At 42.0% G+C, this 17,998-nt stretch overlaps 1 long non-coding RNA gene across 1 annotated transcript in view; it reads left to right on the top strand.

Annotated features, from left to right (window-relative positions):
* Positions 1–5,300: 5,300 nt before the first annotated feature.
* LOC130541430 (uncharacterized) overlaps positions 5,301–17,998 on the top strand; it is a 92,685-nt gene continuing 79,987 nt past the window's right edge. Inside the window, exon 1 of the long non-coding RNA XR_008955486.2 lies at positions 5,301–5,394. This is a non-coding gene — a long non-coding RNA (uncharacterized LOC130541430). The remainder of the gene's footprint in view (positions 5,395–17,998) is intronic.

The raw sequence follows: 17,998 nt of genomic DNA, 5'->3' as shown, positions 1-17,998 counted from the left end.
ATGTTCGGTGTATCTCGGCTTATTTGTCAAACACGCTGCATACCCGTGTCCCTGAGTTAGATGTCGGCAAGTTGAGTGAAACAAAAGGAACAAAGTGTTCTCAGCTCCAGCGACACAAGGTGCGCGGCCAAACGCATTTATCACGTTCGCAGCTTCCTGATGAACCGAGTCGATTCTGGAGAAACTTTTTTTAAAATCTCCTATTAAAACGATTTCTTTTTTTTTTTTTTTTTGATCTAAGTTAAAGTATACTCCAATTAAATAATTACTTCTGATTTCTAATTTTAGGTATTGGGATTAGCATTTTGTTATGTGGCTGCTGAAAATACATGTCCAACATTTCACACGTTAAGTGGGACCCTGTAAATATTTAACTTTATTGCTCTCTTAGAGTTACATATTTCTTAGGACAATACGAAGCTATTAAGTAAAAACAAATTAAGTTGGAGCTTTCAATAACAAACAATGAAACAGTTTTTTAGTTAAATAGTTTAAGCATATGGGAAATTGTTTTGCAGAAATTTCTTAGATATTGGGTTTTTTATTTACAAAAAAAAGTTCTTGCCAGACTTAATCTTTTTTTTTAACTCTAGTTGTTTTTTAGGAGTGTTGTTTCAATTGTATATATATCCTGAGCAATTACAGGAAAATGTCACTTAGAAACACAGCAAAAATGAGATATAATGATTATAATCAGATGATAAAAATTATGACATGTTTACTGCTAATAACTTTCCCAGAACCACACCTTTTAATATTAGTTTTTGTTAAAATTTAGAGGAATTTCATTACGTCATAACTGCATAAAGTTCTGCTGCAGCAGCAGCCTTTGCTGGTCCCCCAAGGGTCAAGTTTCTCTCATTATCCAGCTGTTCTTTGATAGCATTAATATTTTAAGGAGTGATTTGTTGGCACTTACCTCCCATTAATTACATTCTCCATGCCACAGTGGGATTCTTTTTCCTGGAGACACCAGCTATAATTAATTCCCTCATTCAAAGCTCCTGTCTACTTGACTTATTTAGAGGGCATTTTACCCAAGTTTAGTTGGATGATATTTACTAATGGAAAGTAACCAAATCTCCAAATTACTTGATCCTTCATAGATCTGACTTGTGTGAACAGTAAACAACTGTGCACCATGCTTCAGATCTAGGTCCTCATCCTAAGCGCCTTTAAAACCATTACAACAATCAGCTTCAGGAGTTTGCCTGGGCGAGGGGTTGGGGGCAGGCAGTGATATGTTTGGTTTCTTGTCATAGAAGATCTCTGCAAACTTTCCATTGTCAAATTTTAACTTCAAAACTGATGCCCTGAGAATCCTTTTCACCAACAGAAAGAGAATATTCATCTCTTTTTAGATATATAAACATCCAAAGTTTTTGTTATTCTGTTACTAGTTTAATAGTAAAGGAAGATGAAAAAGTTCTCATAGACACCCCTGAAAGACTCTAGGGGGAAGACATAGAGATAGAAAATAAAGACCACAATATCTGGGATATTATGAAGAGGTTTTGGAAATTCTTTATTGTTTCTTATCTCAGTAACACAAATTCCTTATTTTGGTCAAGAACATAATCATAAGAGATCATTTCCCCAGCCTACATACATTCTCTTGTGGCCCTGCCTCAAGGAAACTCTGTAGGAAGTGAGTTAATTGACATGATGTCTGGACTATGCTTTAATAAACACCAGCAAGAAAGAAAGAGAGGAGAGAAAGGCAGAAAGAAAGGGAAAGAAAAGAGGGAGGGTAGGAGGAAAAAGAAAACATAGGTGAGCAACAGAGATGAGAAGATGGGCTAGGCAGAACTGAAACACAACTGGCAGCATGCAGATAACTGTAGCTGGCTGAAGGGAACTTATAAAATCGAAATGCAACCCTTTTTTTCTTTTCTTTTCCTTTTTTTGAGACGGAGTCTCACTCCGTCACCCAGGCTGGAATGCAATGGCATGATCTTGGCTCACTGCAACCCCCACTTCCCGGGTTCAAGCAATTCTCCTGCCTCAGCCTCCCAAGTAACTGGGACTACAGGCACCCACCACCATGCCCGGCTAATTTTTGTATTTTTAGTAGAGATGGGGTTTCACCACATTGGCCAGGCTGGTCTCGAACTTCTGACCTCAGGTGATCCGCCCACCTCAGCTTCCCAAAGTGCTGGGATTACAGGCATGAGCCACTGCGCCCAGCCGATGCATTTAATATTCTTAGGACATATTTGCTGACCATATTTTTAAACTTTGTTCTGGCCACATATGGTGGCTCATGCCTATAATCCCAGCACTTTGGGAGGGCAAGGAGGGAGGATCCCTTGAGCTCAGGAGTTCAAGACCAGCCTGGGCAACATGGTGAGACCCTATCTCTACTAATAAAAATATAATTAGCTGGGCATGGCGGCACATGTCTGTAGGCCTAGCTACTGGGGTAGCTGAGGTGGCAGGATCACTTGAACCCAAGAGGTGGAAGCTGCAGTGTGCAGCGGTGGCACCACTGCACTCCAGCTTGGGTGAACAGTGATGCCCTGTCTCAAGAAAAAGAAAAAAGAAAAAAATTGTTCTGTTGACTTATCTTTTTTATATTCTTTGGAGCTGAGTGAATGATTTGAGAAAACCAAAAGCAGGGAAGTGAAGGGCCACATGGATCAGAAAGGTTTGGGAACTAAAATATACTGAGGAAAAAGGAGAAAGGCTAGAGGAATGCAGAAAACAAAAACAAAAACAAAAAAGGGCAGTTCACTGGACTATGGAAGGGTCTACTCCAGCTCATTTGCATTGGCCTCAGAAACAAAATGAAAAACAAGAGTTCCTCAACCCTCCCTCAAGTTTGCTTGTGAAGTGACTTGTTATCACTTTCCTTTAATTCAGAAAAAAAAACTTTAATTTAATTTTCCTTTAATTACCTTGCCCATGACTTCATGGAATTCTCTTCCTTGGATCGCTTGTTGTAAATCTCTTACTCCAGGTCCCTCTCAATCTGAGTTACTTGAAAGGTGTTTTCTCTGAAATTTGCTGTGGCGCATGTTTACCCTAGAGAATAGCAAGGTGCCTAGAAGGACACTCTCAGACCTGGGCAACCCAGCCCCAGGCCAGGCCCCTCTTCCTGCCCTGTGTTTCAGGCAGCCTCAGTCTCTTCATTTACCAGAAGAGGGGATTAAGCTAGGGCCCTTAGAGAGTGTTTCTCAAAAGGCCATGAAATACCTGGGAATCTTGTTAAAATGCAGATCTGGCCGGACGCAGTGGCTCACGTCTGTAATCCCAGCACTTTGGGAGGCCGAAGCGGGCGGATCGCCTGAGGTCAAGAGTTTGAGACCAGCCTGGCCAACATGGTGAAACCTCGTCTCTACTAAAAATACAAAAATTGACCGGGCGTGGTGGCGTGCACCTGTAACCCCAGCTACTCAGGAGGCTGAGGAAGGAGAATTGCTTGAACCCGGGAGGCAGAAGTTGCAATGAGCTGAGATCACGCCACTGCACTCCAGCTTGGGTGACAGAGCAAGAGTCCATCTCAAAAAAAAAAAAAGCAGACCTGACTCTCACAAAGTCTGCAGTGGGGCTTGTGATTCTGCATTTCTAATGAGTTTCCAGGTGATGCCAAGTGGCTGCATTGAGGACCATGCTCTGAGGCCCTCTGGCCTTCCTCTGCCCTGTCTGCAGCCACAGGGGAAACAGTGAATAGAGCCAGAGGGCAGTGCCCACCCAAAGCCCATTCCCTCCCTTTTTGTACCACTTTCTGGGTCCTGGATCCCAGCACTCCCTATTCAAAGAGGCCAAAAGTTGCTTCTAGGCTGCGCAGAAGCCTCTTCCTGATTTTAAGAGGTTCTAGCAGGAGGTGTTTCAAATTTTGTACACATAGGCTGGGATGCCCAGACACATACATGGGAGGCCCCTTGCAGTGCAAGATGAAGTCAGGTATGGGAAGAAAGAGGGAAGTCAGAAGAACAGACTCAGGCTGATGGCTTTCATGACTTTTCCTGCCCTGGCTTGAAAATGTGAGAACGGGCCTATTGTCCAGTATGTCATAGAGACTCTGTAAGTGTTCATACAGGGTATAAGGATTGATTGAATAAACAACAAAAGGAACGTTAGCAATTCCATAGTATTAAACCACACACACTGCAATTTTGTGTTAGGGCATCTGTCTTCCCCATTAGTCTGACCTCCTTTTACTTTATTGGATCCTAGGACCTAGCATATAGTGGGTGCTTAGTGAATGGTGAATAAATAACTGGCTAAAACAATGAGTGGCTACTCGAGAACTTGTTGCAACTGAGTGACATCCGTTTCACGACTACACAGAACTGCAGCAGAGGAGAGCAGGATGAATTCCCAGGCAGGGGGTATTACAGAGTCATCTCCTGGTGATTTAATCATAACTGTGGTGCATGAAGAACTCTCCAGTGTGTCAGCACTGCCAGAATAGGGCAGTCACCAGCCCATCCCCCATGGAGAGAGTGCTGACACTTGTCCTAGAGAACAGAGGTATGATGCAAAGAAAATTGGCCAGGACAGGAGAGTGTGCCTCTTACTAATCACATGACCTTGAGCAAGGTCATTTCTGTGTACTGCACTTCAGCTTTTGTGTCTCTAAAATGAGGGATGTGGGAAGGAGTAATCCTTACCCTGAAAGATTATTGTAAGGATTCAAAATAAAACATGTAGCAAGGATGCAAAATAAAACATGGAGTGTGGCACAGAGTTGGCACTTCATAACCAGTAGGTATTATTATTACCCACCACCAGCTGATTTGAATCTGTAATCAAATAATCATGGCAAGTTTCCTGCTAACCAGAGTAGGCCTGTTCCCTGATTAATTTGAATAGATTATTTACAGTTCCCCTTCATTCATTCCCTTATTCATTAAATATGCCCATTCATAACGACTGGCAATTGAATGTTGATTATTCATTTTTACAGTTGTTCTCCTGAGACATGCCCAAAGCTAGGAGAAGAGGAGGATAAGAGAGGGTGTCAGATGATCACAGTGTAAGGACAGGCCTTACTGGACAGACCTTATTTCAGCTGGATTTCTACAAGGTGTAGCCCCAAGCACAGGTGGGCATTTAATAAGTATCCGATTAGTCTGTGATTCCATATTATGTCGGTAGAGATGTAATTTATTAACTTGGGCTCCTGGCATCCTTCCAGTGCATGTATAATAGAATGACATTTTTCATGCAGAAATATAAATTAAATTAATTGGCATCCATATTTAATTGAAATTTCCTTGACAGTAGATGGATTCTCCCCTAACACCACCCCTTTCTCAGCAAGGGGCATTTCCTTCTGAGTGCTTGCAGACTGAAGAGAGGCCAGCCCCCATTCCTGGGGCTCCCCGAGGAGCTGGCTTTCAGCAGGGTTTAGAGCAGCACGAAAAGTGAACTGACCCTGGAAAAATGGTAAGTTGCTGCTCAGCGGCCATGTGTGCTTTTGGTGGGGGAAATATTTTATGGAGGAGAAAGAAAACACAGAGGGTTCTTGTCTTGTTTCTGTCTTCTTACTTCCCTTTTCACTTTTACCAGCCATAACAGAATGTTTTGAGAATTTTTAAGTCACCTTTAAAGTTTGTAAATCATGTGGAAATGATTTACATTTTTGCAGCGTTCTTTTTTGAAAGCTGTTATGTAATTGCTTGCCAAAGGTATCTTTTCTTTTAATTTTTCTCCTTCTCAGGTAGTCTGGGTTTGGTTAGCTCTGTTGGTAACTTAAAGGGCCAGTAAGGCAAAGGTCTTGATTTCCATTCCTGTGGGTCAACAACGTTTCCTCTGTATCGGGAGTACAGAATGCACACTTGACCCTGGCTTGCAAACACCTGCTGTGAGTTATTCAAGGACATCAGCCAGAAAAGTTGGATGTAATAGATACGATCAGATTATGCAGTGTGACAAGTGAAGTCAACGTGATACCCCCCCACAGCAAATGGGTCAATAGTGCTGTCTTCATTAATGACGATTCAAAACGCTTAACACCTGGCATGCCCTTCATCCTATCATAATTGTACTTTGAGGATTCTTTCTGCTTCATATTTCCACCTGCTGATTTTGTTCAACCACTCATTCTGTAATCACCCTCATTTTGTACTTCTTTAATGTACTTTTTATCATCAAAGACAAAAAGAAATCTTGTTCTTAGCATCTTTCTTGGTTTCTCTACTTGAAATGGAATTGAAGTAGCAACCAAAGTTGTAGCTGTCTGCAATGCTATTCCAGTTAAGCATGTCAAAGAATGAGATTCAGTCACTCTTCTTTTTTTTTTTTTTTTTTTTTGAGACAGAGCTTTGCTCTGTCACCCAGGCTGGAGTTCCATGGCGCAATCTCAGCTCACCACAACCTCCGCCTCCCAGGTTAAACTGATTCTCCTGCCTCAGCCTCCCAAGTAGCTGGGATTACAGGCATGCACCACCATGCCCGGCTAATTTTTGTATTTTTAGTAGAGATAGGGTTTCTCCATGTTGGTCAGGCTGGTCTCGAACTCCCGACCTTAGGTGATCCACCCACCTCAGCCTCCCAAAGTGCTGGGATTACAGGCGTGAGCCACTGCACTTAGCCGAGATTCAGTAACTCTTTAGTGTATATGCTACACCCCTCCCCTTGTCCTAAAAAGAGTCTCACTCCATCACGCAGGCTGGAGTGCAGTGGTGCCATCTTGGCTCATTGCAACCTCTACCTCCCGGGCTCAAGCAATCCTCCCACTTAAGCCTACCAAGTAGCTGGCACTACAGGCACGCAACACCAAGCCCGCCCAGCTAATTTTTTGCATTTTTGGTGGCGACAGGGTTTTACCACATTTCCCAGACTGGTCTCAAACTCCTGAGCTCAAATAATCTACCTGCCTTGGCCATCCAAAGTGCTGAGATTACAGATGTGAGCCACCGTGCCAGGCCTACTGTCTGGTTCTAAATTTAGGTTACTTTATTGATAAGAGAATGATTTACATCTGCCATACAGGACCTATCTTTCTAATCTATCTTGCTTGATTTTTCTCCTGGTCTGAGCAGAATTCCTCTCCCTTATTTTAATAAGAGTACCCGACTTTCTCCCATTCTGTGTTGGCTTAGAGAGACTGTCAATCAGTGCTTCACTCCTGGCCAAGGGTTGGGCCTGAGATCTTGCTGAAGAAATCAGAAATCCTTATCTCTCTGGGCCCATCTGTCCACAAGATGTGTTATGTGGACAGTGGGGTTGGGTGGGGCTTCTTCTACATTGTGAACTGTGTGCTTGGGGGAGTCAAAGACATGCTCCCTGCCTTGTAGACTAGGCCTAAGTGAGAATAAGAGCAACTCAGAGGCAAGAGAAGCAAAAGAGAGAGACCTAAAATGTTGGACCCAGTTGCACTTGCAGGTAACACTGTGCTGCTCATCCTTATGACATAAGACAATACACTGACTTTCAGCTTAATTCAGTCTGGATTGGAGTTTGAGGGGCTCTTTTTTTGCTTGTTTGTTTGTTTATTTGTTTGTTGAGACAGGGTCACCCAAGCTAGAGTGCAATGTTGCGATCATAGCTCACTGCAGCTTCTACCTCCCAGGCTCAAGTGATCCTGCCATCTCAGCCTCCGAAGTAGTTAAAACCACAGGCACATGCCACCACACCTAGCTAATTTTTAAATTTTTTTGTGGAGACAGGATCTCACTATGTTGCCCAGGCTGCTCTCAAACTCCTGAGCTCAAACGATCCTCCCACCTTGGCTTCGCAAAGTGCTGGAATTACAGGTGTGAGCCACTGTGACTCGCCTTGGATTGGGTTTTGATCACATATAACTGAAGGCATCTTGACTGCTATGATAAATATTATGGAGAGAGCTTTAATAAATGGCTGCTGCCTGTAGTTGTTGGGACAGTGAAGCTATGAAAACAGAAGGATGTGAAAGCACAGCATCCGGAACTGTATCATGTATAATGAGATGTTCCATCCACCTCATTAGGCCTTTGGGGCAGTGTGTTTCAGGCTGTAGGTCACAACACATCAGATGGGTCATGAAATCAATTTAATGGGACATAAATGGCATTTTTTCAAACCTAGAGAACACTAGAAAATAGAGAGTACATCACACAACAAATTAAAGGTAGATTCGATTTCATGATGTTTTATTTCAGGCATGTGTGTATGAACATATGTTCTTGGTAGTGATATAAAATTTGTTTTTTACTGAGGGACATGATCAAAACATTTGAAAGTCACTGCTTAGAACAAAACTGCATGACAAATTTGAATAGAGTAGAAGGGTCAAAAATTTAGCATATTACTATTCATAGGTTCTTTAAAAAAATTTTTTTTCTACTGCTGATATTTTGTCCCTTCTTGCTAGGCATTCGAGTATACGAGAGATGGTTGGGACGCATGCTTGGAATTAAAGTAGTTAATTAAAAGTGTATCAGGCCGGGCGCGGTGGCTCATGCCTGTAATCCCAAGACTTTGGGAGGCCGAGGCGGGTGGATCACAAGGTCAAGAGATTGAGACCATCCTGGCCAACATAACCTGTCTCTACTAAAAATACAAAAATCAACCCGGGGAGGTGGCGCATGCCTGTAGTCCCAGCTACTCAAGAGACTGAGGCAGGAGAATCGCTTTAACTTGTGAGGCGGAGGTTACAATGAGCTGAGATCGCGCCACTGCACTCCAGCCTGGTGATACAGCGAGACTCCGTCTCAAAAAAAAAAAAAAAAAAGTGTAGCAGACTCTTCTACTTTAAGAGAGTTTCTCTGGATTATTTATTCAGTTAGTTTGAGGCTCATCTCTTTAGGAGGGCTGTTTTGCCCCCTGGTCTTCACCCTTGAGTGTAAGGGGTAGGGGAGAGAAGTAGCTTACCTTGCCCTGGGAGGGCAAGAGAGTCTGACTGCCCTCGCTGTTCTCCGGATCTCACTGTTGCCTGTGCAGGGGCGCTAGTCTGACCCAGTTTCTGGGAGGAATCCACTGAAGAAGTCTGTGGTTGGCAAGCACTTGGTTTATTTCGAGGCTTGGAAAGGGCCCATGACCCTCCCTTCCCGGCCTGCCCCACTCTGGCTTTCATGGGTGCTGTGGATATTGCTATCCTCCCTGCACCCCTGTCTAGCTTGTAATGAGCAGTTGACCCCTGGTCATTGACCACAGGGTAAATCACCCTCACCATGTGATATGGTTTGGCTGTGTCCCCACCCAAATCTCATCTTCAATTGTAACTCCCACAATTCGCACGTGGTGTAGGAGGGACCCGGTGGGAGGTAATTGAATCATGGGGGTGGGTCATTCTCATGATAGTGAATAAGTCTCGCAAGATCTGATGGTTTTATAAAGGGGAGTTCCCCTGCACAAGCTCTTTTCTCTTGTCTCCTGCCAAGTGAGACATGGCTTTCACCTTCTGCCATGATTGTGAGGCCTCCCCAGCCATGTGGAACTGTGAGTCCATTAAATCTATTTTTCTTCCCATTCTCAGGCATGTCTTTATCAGCAGCATGAAAATGTACTAATACACCATGGCAAAGCCACCAGCCGGCACATCAGCTATCTTCCATGCTTCCCCATACAGCTTGAGGAACCCTTCAAATCCCTCCACAATCCACACAGACCTAGACAGGTTCCAAAGTGCTAGTTGAATCTCTCTATCTGCTTGGCCACCTCTCACTGCCATTTTAACTGGTTTCCTCACTTGGCAGCAAGCAGGGCCCACATCATGGCTGACTCCCCCAAGAGCTGAAACAGAGAAAGAGGCAAACCCCACTCTGCTTTTGACCTTACCATGAAGTTTCTGCTACCCTCCCGTCTCACATGGACTTGGAAAGAAGTAACCAGAATACACTTGTCTCACCAATTGCTTCTTAACTTTCTACCCCTTCTTTTACCACACACTCCACTGGGGCCAACAGGGACAGGCTTTCCCTTTTCTTCCATGGATCAGGAACTTCACTGACATCATTTACTGAGTTCTTATGACTTTTTTTTTTTTTTTTTTTTTTTTTTTGGACATGGAGTCTCCGTAGCTCAGGCTGGAGTGCAGTGGCACGATCTCAGCTCACTGCAACCTCTGCTTCCCTGGTTCAAGTGATTCTTCTGCCTCAGCCCCCCGAGTAGCTGGGACTACAGATGCATGCCACCACACCTGGCTAATTTTGTATTTTTAGTAGAGACAGGTTTTCACCATGTTGGCCAAGCTGGTCTCAAACTACTGACCTTACGTGATCTGCCCACCTCAACATCCCAAAGTGCTGGGATTACAGTCATGCTAACTATCACTTTTAATAAACCAAAGTCACACAGGCATAGCTCTTAATACATAAAGGAGAGCTTAAGGAATTGAGAAAATGTTCAACTGTCTCAAGACCATTGTCTCCCTATGAACTTACAAAAGAAATTCCAAATTGGTAGCCAAAACATGAGCATTGACCTTTTCTTCCTCTTTCCTGTTTTAACAAATTCTAAACATCTGGAGGCAAGTGGATGCCCTTGATTGAATAGGGGGAAGGTTATGAAAATTGTATTATTAAAATTTTTGACTTAATTTAATAAACATTATCCTTTCACAAGAATAATTTATGTTAATAATTATCATCACATGTGATGGTCAGATTGAAATACACTTAGGTATTGTAAATACTTAGTGCCTGTATACATAAACACACACATGCACAAATATACTTGGTATTTCAACCATGCGATGTGAAGACAGTTGTTCACCATTATTTATAAGAGTGGATGAGCCTGTATAAGCATGGAAATAGCCCTACTTCTCAGTCCAAAAAAGGAATTTCTAAGCAGAAAACAAAGAAAATTTATTCTTCTAGACCAGTAGTCAGCAAACTTTCTGTAAAAAGCCAAGGAGTAAATATTTTAGGCCTTGCCAGCCATATGGTCTCTGTCACAATCACTCAACTCTGAGGTTATGGTATGAAAGCAGCCATGGAGGATACATAAGTGAATGGACATGGCTGTGGTCCAATAAAACTTTATTTATGGATACTGAAACTTGAATTTCATGTAATTTTCACTTATCACAATTTTTTTTTTTTTTTTTAGACAGAGTCTCGCTTTGTCACCCAGGCTAGAGTGCAGTGGCGCAAGCTTAGCTCATTGCAAGCTCAGCTCACTGCAACCTCTGCCTCCCGGGCTCAAGCAATTATCCTGCCTCAGCCTCCCAGGTAGCTGGGACTACAGGTGCTCGCCACCATACCCAGCTGATTTTTTGTATTTTTAGTAGATACAGAGTTTCACCATGTTGGCCAGGCTGGTCTCGAACACCTGACCTCAAGTGATCCAGTCGCCTCAGCCTGCCAAAGTGCTGGGATTACAGACATGAGCCACCGCGCCCATCCACAAAACATTACTCTTATTTTAAGTTTTTTTCAACCATTTAAAAATGTAAAAATCATTCATAACTTGTGGGCAATGTGAAACAGGTAGCAGGCTGGGTTTGGCCCAGAAGCCACAGTTTTCAAACTCATGTCCTAGATCCCTTTTAAAAGTTTAGGTATTTTCATTTATCTGTCCTTCTTACTCATTTATGATGCAAGTTAATGTAGCAATGGCAGCAACCAAGGCCAGTTCTAACATACTGACTCCGCTGCCACACCCAGCTTGCTAGCACTTAGAGGAGAAATGGCATCATACATCTAAGCTAAACAATGAATATGTGACCTGGGCATTTTGAGTGAGATCCTTCCAGATTTGCAAAATACATTCAACTGACCAGAAGAAATTGGTGAAGACAAGGACCATGGTTCTTTATGCCCCCTCCCCAGTCCCCTGAGTTCTTTTTCTGGTTGAACACTGTATGAACACAGAGACCAGATTACAGACTCTGGATAAATGACAAGAGGAGAAGTTGGTGTGTGATGGACCTGCTCTAGCTGCCATCTTTGTGGACCTGGGTAGTATTGCTGCCAAAAAACACCCTGTGACAAGTCATTGGAATTAATGTCTTGTGCTTTTGGCAAATCCATAAGAAGAAAAGTGAACCCATGAGTGACATGGAGGGAATAATTCAACTACCAAGATCAAGGTCTGATTCCTTAGCATCCAGGCCAAAAAAGGATACATCATGAGTCATCCAGAAAAACTTGCATTATAATCCATATATGATCTGTCTAATAATTAAAAAAAATAGGTTGGGTGCAGTGGCTTATGCCTGTAATCCCAGCACTTTGGGAGGCTGAGGCAGGAGGATTGCTTGAGCCCAGGAGTTCAAGACCAGCCTAGGCAATATAGTAAGACCCTGTCTCTACAAAAATAAACATAAAAAATAAAAATTTAAAAAATCAGCTGGGTATGGTGGTGTGTGCCTGTAGTCCCAGCTACTTGGGAGGCTGAGGGAGTAAGGATCCCTTGAGCCCAGGAGGTTGAAGCTGCAGTGAGCTATGATTCTGTCACTGTATACTCCAGCCTAGGTGATAGAGCAAGACCCTGTCTCAAAAAAGAAAAGAAGAAAGAAAGAAAGAGAGAGAGAGAGAGAGGGAGGGAGGGAGGGAAGGAAGGAAGGAAGGAAGGAAGGAAGGAAGGAAGGAAGGAAGGAAGGAAGGAAGGAGAGAAAAGAAAAGAGGTTGGGCAAGACCCTGTCTCAGAAAAGAGAAAGAAAAAGAAAGAGAAAGAAAGAAAGAGAGAGAGAGAGAGAAAGAAAGAAAAGAAAGAAAGAGAAGAGAAGAGAAAAGAAAAAAGGACAGAGGGAAAAGAAAATAGGCTGGGCACAGTGGCTCATGCCTGTAATCCCAGCACTTTGGGAGACCAAGGCAGGCGGATCAGAAGGTCAGGAGTTTGAGACCAGCCTGGCCAACCTGGTGAAACCCCTGTCTCTACTAAAGATACAAAAAATTAGCTGGGTGTGGTGGTGCGTGCCTGTAATCCCAGCTACTCAGGAGGCTGAGGCAGGAGAATCGCTTGAACCTGGGAGGCAGAGGTTACAGTGAGCTGAGATTGTGCCATTGCACTCCAGCCTGGCAACAGGGTGAGACTGTGTCTCAAAAAAAAAAAAAGAAAAGAAAGAAATGTATGATACAGTTAGAAAATATTCCAATCCAAATAAAGTATTCATTGTTTTGCTATTTTATATCAGCTATCTGGAGCCTTCAGTCATCCACAACAACTCATTCTCACCATGTCTTGGGTAGCCCTGGTTTACTGTAAAATTGCCTTCTGTGGGATTTGTCACAGTTGCTCAGGATGTTGAACTTGCAAGAGTCATTTATGGCAGTCTACATGAGGTTAGATACAACTAATTTTTATATAACACTAATTTTATTACCCAAAGAAAATTCTAACTAAATAAACCAATGTGTGCAATATAATTTCTCACCAGAATTACACTGGCCATCAGTCTCCTGGCCATCATTCATTTTCACATTACATAATTTAACTGAATGAAAATATTTTAACATTTTGATGGTATGGCTAGACCTCAGAGGTTTCAGTATAAGAAATAAAAATAACTTATTCATACAAGAAACACTCTTTTTAGAAGAACTTCATATAAAATGGTGATAATTAGTGAACACTGGTGTTTTTGATTCATTAACGGTAACCTTGTGATTGCTTTTTAAATTTGCATCCAGCTGAGTTGTTTCTACGGTTTTTAAAAAAAATTATTTCCCTCCAAATAGAGGTCACAAAATGGCAGTTAATTTTGTATTACACTCTTTGGTGTGGAAGTTTTCTAAATCTTTTTTGGTTTTTTAAATTATTTGAGACAGAGTCTCCCTCTGTTGCCCAGGCTGGAGTGCAGTGGCACAATCTTTGCTTGCTGCAACCTCTGCCTCCTGGGTTCAAGTGATTATCCTGCCTCAGCCTCCTGAGTAGCTGGGGTTACAGGTGCCCGCCACCTCATCCAGTTAATTTTTTTTTTTTAATAGAGAGGAGTTTTCACCATTTGGCTAGGCTGGTCTTGAACTCCAGACTTCAAGTGATCCCCCCTCCTCGGCCTCCCAAAGTGCTGGGATTACAGGTGCGAGCCACTCCGCCAGTCTTCTAAATCATTTTTAAGTTCCTACTTTGTGTTAGATACTATGGTAGGTGTTTGCTATGTGTTACCTTGTTTAATTGTCACCATCAACTCTATGAGAAGACTTAGAATATAAGTAACTAGCCCAAGGTCATAAGGCCAAATCTACTGATTCTGTGCTCTTGTTCTCATGACTCCAGAGTCCAAATCCGTCGCCTGAGTTGTCTATTCACTCTGAGACCGCTGCACAATGAGAACAATGGGAAATATCTAATCAATCGATTGTTTTATTTATGTGATACAAAAATTCAAGTTGATAGATTTTTCTCAAAAAATAATTTTTGTTTTTACTCAATTGACCAAACATTCTTATTAAATCTAACTAAGTTTTAGATTTAATATATTGATTACCTTCTACTTTGGGGAGCCCAGGAGCCCACAGTTTTTAACTTACTTGACAGATTTGCAGTAAGCAAAAGAATTACGCATCTCAAACAGCCCCTTCACACTGAACATTACACACAACTTACCCTGGTTGACAGTCTAAAATGTGTGAGTGTTGGAGAGAGTGTTATTCTACAGTTTCATTTTTTTAATTAAAAAGCTCAGGCTTCCAGGATCACAATTTAATTAAGCTTCCATCCTTGGATAGTTCTTCCCACAATTAGAATTTTTTTCAGTAATAAATTGGTTATAGAGTATATTAAAATTGGCTTTGGGGATTTCTTCTTTCATTCCCACTTGTGTAATATTCAGCTTTCACAAATGTTGTGAGTTGAAAGATAATTGGTCTTCAAAGCAGAGTCATTACTTAGGAGGAAGAATAAACAGACTTTTCAACAAAGGGATCTGATAACTTACAGCTAATGAGAAGTCATTTTGCCCTGGAAGAGGCAGAGACCATTCTGGAAAGGCTACGAGGTTGGTAATGCTGGGTCAAGGGGTGTATGAGACACATGATGTTACCAAAATGGCAGGGTTTCAGTCTAGGTCCCGTCGCTTGCCACACAAAGCCAATCCCTGAGACAATGAGTATTGCCAGGGAAGAAGGCTTTAATTGGATGCTACAGCTGAGGAGATGGGAGATCAGTCTCAAATCCATCTCTTTCACCAACTAAATTCAGGAGTTTATATAGCAGGGAAGAAATGTAACCATGTGCGGGAAAACAGGAATTAGGGAGGAGTAAGGAAGATGAGCTGGTCAACAAGAAGCAGGTGGTCGGATAGGCAATCATGAAGAGTGAGGGGTCTGGCATCTCGTTGTCCAGAGGCAGTGATCTGGTGAGTTTCAGTTGCTTGATATGATCTGGGAGATCTGACGATTGGTTTCCTGAGAAAGGAATTCAGATAAAGCAAATGTAAGTTTCTTAGGTTTTAATACTGTGTGAGTTAATTTCTATGTTTATTGAAAGAAACCATAAACATCAGTTCTACTGGATGATTGAAATCAGTTCTATGGGACAATTGGGCCAGTTTTAATGGGAGGCTAGAGAGAGATGATGACCTGGGGACCATGCTGAGAAATTTTATCTTTATTTAGAATGTGATGGGAAGCCATGGAATGATATTTATCAGGGAAATGCCATGATGAGGTTTATATTTTTTAAAAGGTCAGTCTAGTCCCTAAGTCTAGTGACATTGTAGAGGGTACATTAGAAGGCATAGAGTCAGAAAATCAGAGTCTAGGTGGAAGATTCTGAGTGATCCATGAGAAATTGCTTAGGCCAGACCTGGAAAAGCTGAGGTAGATATGTTTGTAAGTATTTCTAGACTAACATCCAGATTGAGTGGCATTTCCTGAAAAAGGAAAGGCAAGTCCATGTCCTATATAGTGTGTCGAATACTCTGCAAGGTCCTCCACTACAAACAAGTAGATCAGACATGAAAACAAAATGCTTCATGCATTACTGGGATCTCAGGATGAAGGACTATTCTCAAAAGCAAGAAAAGAAAACTTTGGCATAACCACATGCAAATTTCACCCTGATGTACTGTCTTGGTGAATTCAAGCCTTGGGCTAGCTGCAGGGTGTTGGAGCTGAACGTGAAACTCTCACAACAGGCCAGGGAAACTGGAAGGATGCGAATTTGTCACAGGGAATTCAGATGCCCTAGTAACTAGAAGAAGCAAATGCCCTGTCTTCTCAGAAATAATGTCTTCAAACAAATAAGAACTCACAATCAAAGATAAACAAACACATTGCGGGGAAAATGCCATAAATGAGAGACAGCAGACATGTAAAATATAGATTTAAAATCCCAAAGACTTCAGAAGTTGAAATTATCTGATACAGGGTGGTATTAAAACATTGTGTATGATAGCTTAAAAAAAAGAAAGATGGAATAAAAAAATGAGCACGTGACCAGGCGCGGTGGCTCACGCCTGTAATCCCAGCACTTTTGGGAGGCTGAGACGGGCAGATCACCTAAGGTTAGGAGTTCTAGACCAGCCTGACCAACATGGAGAAACCCCGTCTCTACTAAAAATACAAAATTAGCTGGGCATGGTGGCAGGTGCCTGTAATCCCAGCTACTAGGGAAGCTGAGGCAGAGAATCGCTTCAATCCGGGAGGCAGAGGTTGCGGTGAGCCAAGATTGCACCGTTGCACTCCAGACTAGGCAACTAGAGCGAAACTGCATCTCAAAGAAAAAAAAAATGAGCATGCATGAAGAGAAAAGTGTATTAAAATTATTAAGTGAAATTAAATAACCAAACAACTTTTTTAAAGTGAAAATTACAATTGTCAAAATATAAAACATAATACATGTATTCAATAGTAGAGTAGACACAGGTGAAGAGAAAATAATAAACTGGAACGTGGATTTTTCTTTTTTTCTTTTTTTGAGACAATCTCGCTCTGTAGCCTAGACTGGAGTGCAGTGGTGTGATCATGAGCTCATTGCAGCCTCAACCTACCGGGCTCAAGTGATCCTCCCTCCTCAGCCTCCCGAGTAGCTGGGACTACAAGCATGCACCACCACACCTGACTAATTTTTGTATTTTTTGTACAGAAGGGGTTTTGCCATGTTGCCCAGGCTGGTCTCAAACTTCTGGGCTCAAGCAATCTGCCCACTTCAGCCTCCCAAAGTGCTAAGATTACAGATGTGAGCCACTGTGCCTGGCCAGGAAGATGGATTTTAAAACATTTTTTAGAATATAGTACAGAGAGATAAAGAGATGATAATATGAACAAAAGTTTAAGATACATTAAAGATAGAATGAGAGATGTTACATATACCTATTTTGAGTTCCAGAAAGAAAAACTAGAAATAATGAAAGAGAGGCAATATTTAAAGATATAAAGGGTGAGAATTTCCAGAAAGATAATGAAAGATATAAGTTCACATGTACAAAAAACTAAAACACATGCTAAGCAAAATAAATAAACAAAAATCGGCCATGCACGGTGGCTCACGCCTGTAATCCCAGCACTTTGGGAGGCCAAGGCAGATGGATCACTTGAGGTCAGGAGTTCAAGACCACCCTGACCAACATGGAGAAACCCCATCTCTACTAAAAATACAAAAATTAGCTGGGCGTGGTGGCGGGCACCTGTAATCCAAGCTACCCGGGAGGCTGAGGCAGGAGAATTGCTTGAACTTGGGAGGCAGAGGTTGTGGTGAGCCGAGATCATTCCACTGCACTCCAGCCTGGGTAACAGAGCGAGACTCCATCTCAAAAAAAAAAAAAAGAATCAATACTGACATATATAGTAATGGTGCTGCCGAACTCAAAAGAAAAAGAGGGCTTAAAAGCAAGCAGAGAGAAAAAACAGATAACCTACAAAGAAAGGACAATTAAACTTACAGCCAACTTCTCAACAGCAATAATAGAAGCCAAAAGACAGCAAAGTAAAATCTCAAAGATATCTAGAGAAAATTACTGTCAATCTAAAGTTATATAGCCAGCAAAAGTATACTTCAAGAATAAGGAAGAATCAAGACATCCTAAGAAAAAGAAAATTGGGTGATTGAAATCAAAATGTCCTAAATTAATCTTATTGTTCAGGAGATGGGCTAAGACATGAACTTTGCCACTACTTATTCATGCTTGTTAAATATGAGTAATAATATTTCAAATACACTATCTAAAAAATAGAAATTG

Source organism: Pan paniscus, chromosome 3 (assembly GCF_029289425.2).
Source record: "Pan paniscus chromosome 3, NHGRI_mPanPan1-v2.0_pri, whole genome shotgun sequence".
In the NCBI taxonomy this organism is placed as follows: Eukaryota; Metazoa; Chordata; class Mammalia; order Primates; family Hominidae; genus Pan; species Pan paniscus.
This window is presented reverse-complemented; position numbering and strand designations above follow the sequence as displayed.